Raw genomic sequence first — 4410 nt, forward strand, 5'->3', positions numbered from 1 at the left:
CTTGTCTTTGACCGAGGACTTCTTTGATCCTTTCTTTGTGGTCTCAATCACATCGGGGAGTTTGTGTCCTCTCTTTTTACTCCTGGAGTCATTGTTGTTATCCTCATTATCTGAGTTCTGTGAGTCATTGCTCAACTCATCCCCGCTCTCTTCTTTGACTTTCTTCTTCTTCTTCTTTTTTACCTTTTCCTTATCTCTTCCTCTATTCTTGGTGCTTCTCACATCAGGCCCTGATGTGTCAGAATTGTATCCTTCTTCATCACTGTCCTTAAACTTCTTCTTCTTCTTCGATCTCCCAGCATCCTCTGACTCACCTACCCGCTTACTCTTCTTCTTGGGCTTTGGTTCCTGATCCTCTGAGTCCTCGTCATCAACATCTTTGGTTTCTTCCTCTGCACTCTGTCTTGTTTTTTTCTTTTTTGTGGGCATCTTTAATTTATTTACTACCTTGTAACTGTAACCGATTCCTGTGGGTTCCGGTGAAACTTGATTAAACTGACCCGTGACTGCCCAGGAGTGACCTGCTTGCAGTACAAGTCTGAGTCAGAGAGCTCACAGACTGCTGTTTGGCAGGCTTCAGGGGAAGCCCCTCTCTGTAGGTTATCCTGACCTAGAACAGAAGCAGATGCTCCTCATTAAGAATGATAATCTGCATGTTGTAACCTGACCCGAGGAGGAAACCCCCCTCTGGGACTTGAGGTCTGCTAGAAATTTCCAAATCAATATTTTGAGTTTATTGCTTTTCTTACAGCTCATTCCAAAAAGTGGGATTTAATTACACCCCTTTAAGTGGATGAGTGATACAGAAGAGGATAAAAAGCGAAATATGTAAACACAGCTGGCCTGGAAATGCCGATGTGCAGTATCCAGCTTTGGAGGATAATGACCTACAAACAAGCCTAATATAGATATAAATCTCTTTTGGCTTCTGTAAAAATTTTGTCATGTCATATAATGTATAATTTAATGTTTTTGGCACTATTTTTTATTTTCTTTACTTAGTGTGAGTACAAACGTGATTACTGTATTTTAACCACTGTAAGACAGACTGCACAACATATCCTCAGAAAACACAGCTTTGACCTTGCTCGGTTAGATTTGTTTGCTAATCTGTCAGCAGCGACCTACCTCGCTTTTTAGACCTAGACAGCTCGCTTACACAACATGGGCATCCCACTAAAGTAATGTTTCCAACCAACAAACTCACTTACCTTTTAATTCCACCATTTTCTGTCTGTCTTCGGCTCTATTCATTTGCTAGCCTACTTGTTATTAACTACGTTAGCTCCATTCTGTTTTTGGCTAGCTGCTAGCATACACTGGTTAGACCACCTGCTAGCTTGGAATCTGGCTCAGCAATTTATCGTCAGAGCATAATTCTGTTTTATATGATTTCTATGATATTATAAAACTTCAAAGCCATTTTGGTGATTTCACAAATGCCTACTACGTGGAAATTTACTTTTTGTTGCCATGTTGGAAACCAAATACTACCTCCAGCAACGTCTCACAACTCTGTTCTAACTAAATTGTCGCTTTGTCAATTCGGACAGAGCAGTCGGTTTGTGGAAAGATCGAATTTTTATTTTGTTTCTATTTAATTCAGGCCAGGCAGCAGACAAATGTGAAATCATGAAAATACCTACAAATATCTAGCTCTTCACGTATAAACGCGGTTAAAAAAAGATCACGCATCTCCTTTCAATTTCAGTGAAAATGGCCGCCTTGGACCGTTGGAGAGGAATGTAAGGCTCAACCGTTTGGCATGATCTGTCAAAAAAAAGAGTTACAACTTCTAAAAAGTGGTTACTGGTGTACAGTTTTGTTTAGTTCTACATGGGCCTCTAGAAAAGTGTGTATATTTTATATTATTTGGTATACAACAGTGCCCCCTAGCGGCAATGATATTGAGCCTTATAACTGCTGGTTCCTCATCTTTCATCTAAAGATATTTGCATCAAAATATAGGTTACTTAGAAGTACTAAAAGTAAAAGTACTCATAATGCAGAGTACTTAATATTCTGCTGGGTAGCATGAGAACCCCCCTCCTCATAACAACACATCATATTTGATTTGTTAAATAGTCTATATACTATACTATACTATACTATACTATACTATATTTTGTATGAATAATCTTTCTAGCAGAAATTTCAATTTAAGTGAAGGTACAGAAGTAACTGTAATTTTTTTACACTGGAAAATAGATGCTGCTGCCATCATTATTTTCTGTCTTGCAGTTGCAGAGTTGCAGCCCTAGGATTTTGGTGTATCATGCAATAATTATTTCTTTCTGCATTTTTACTTTGGTAAAATGTATTAAAAAACTACACTTTTACATTACACAATAATCTGAGTTAGTAAAATAAAAAAATATTGCCCATGCATTTATCACAGGATATATATACTGTACATGTCAAGTACATATAGCAAGGAAGAGGGTTATAAACTGTTAATGTCTATAGGCTAGTTTTAATATTTACCTGTGTCTTTTATGAGGTGAACTACAGTTTGAATTCAGTATGAAGATTTTCATGCTCCTCGGGAGCCCATTTCACCCTGGCAAAATGAGTTATATGCATACATAGTAGATAATGCAAAATATAATTAATTTTAAAATCAGCACAATATCATAGTCTTAGCTGATAAACAGTAGTGGTCTGAACACTGTTATTTTAATTTAGCTAAGCTAAATGAAATTTGTATGCATGTGCACGAGTAAAAACTTTTGTGTAAACTTCATTGCAGCCAGCAGAGGGAGACACCTTCCCATGCAATTGGATTCAAGGTGTATTATCATTGGCACCATCAGAGTCGTTCAACAGAGGATGCACTTTCCGTCATTCACATTGAGACAGTCTTATCCTACACCATGAATGTGGTCCAAAGATTTTCTTGTCCTTAGTTGTTGGACATTTAAGGGAAACAGTTTTATACAATATTCCCAATACCCTTGATCCAAAAGAAAACAAATACTATAATAGAATACATACAAGACAAACACAAATTAAAGCACAAGATACTTCATATTCATATTCTTCATATTCTTACATACTCTTTGTGATATTTAAGACTGTTTACACACAGAACAGTTTAAAAAAAGGAAATTATGAGTACTTTTGAGTGCAAAACAAGGCTTCAGTTGCTGTCTGGTGTTTTCATCTTAACTTTCAACAATGTTTCCTTTGGCTGTTCAGCAGATATTTTGCCTGGCATGAAGTTTTAAGCCACCATGAATCTCTGGATGCTCTTCCTCTTGCTTGTCATCATCTTCCTCCTTCTGTTTTCCCTCACCCTTCCTCTCCCTCCCTCCTCCTTTCTGTCTGTGTCTCTCTCTGCAAGGCTACAGTACCAAAGATTCATCCAAAAATGTGAGCACGCACTCTTAGCATTTTTCATGTGGTCAGTATTTTATTACAGGAGTTCTGTTTTAACTCAAGATAACAGACTGATTTAAAAGCAAAACATGTTGTATTTTTGTGTGCAGAATATGGTGAGAGTGTTTTAGGTAATTGCATGTGTCAAATGTGTTATAATTTACCCAAGAAAGTAACTGTTTTTGAAGAAGTAATTGGATGCAAAAGAGATGATTAAAATGGATCACCAAATCAATTTAAAGAAACAGCTGTTATATAACATGACAAACACTGTTAGAGCAAGCTAAGGAATAAGCCCCAGTTTTTATAGTAAGATAGAAACACACCGCTCCGCTTTGTAACCTACCTTGCAGATTGCACAGATCAAGCGTTGGATAAGATGCATATCAGTGATGCACGCAGGAAAAGGAGTTCCAGCAAGTCTTTCAAGATGTTTATCCAAAAACCAGCACTTTTTTCCACCTCTTTCAGATTCATCGAGAGCAAAGGAAGCCTTTCAGACTACAGAGGAGCAGATATGCTGTCATGGGTGTACACGTCCATAGGGGCAAGATACTGGACTTCAGACGCTGCATTTATCTATTCTTTCTTTGAACATAGATTTAGAGGGTTTGAATCCCAAAGCTCATGTCATCTCTAAGCCAGTTATTATTGTTGACTGATGTCACTTGAACTATAGTTGTCCTTTCGTCTTTGGTTCTCCAGAATAGTCTTTGAACAGGGAGACCTGCAAGAAAATGTTCAAAGCTTGTCTGATTATTTGTATTTATTTGCACTTGTTTCTTTTTTCTATCAAACATTTAGACCCCAGATGTGCTAAAAAAGAAGCAAATGCAGCAACATCTTTCTGCACTACGCATAATGTTCTGGGGATTTAAATGAGGATCAAATGAGTGATTATCGACTCTGAGAAATGAACTGACCGACTGATTTATTTTAGAGATATAAACATGAAGTAGCACCGTAAACTCAAAAGGGACTCTGAACTTCAGATCCTTTCATGGACTTTATATTAAAAGCTTAATGAGTTTT

Source organism: Semicossyphus pulcher, unplaced genomic scaffold (assembly GCF_022749685.1).
Source record: "Semicossyphus pulcher isolate SPU_LCO1_2020_fin unplaced genomic scaffold, fSemPul1.0.p SCAF_6, whole genome shotgun sequence".
In the NCBI taxonomy this organism is placed as follows: Eukaryota; Metazoa; Chordata; class Actinopteri; order Labriformes; family Labridae; genus Semicossyphus; species Semicossyphus pulcher.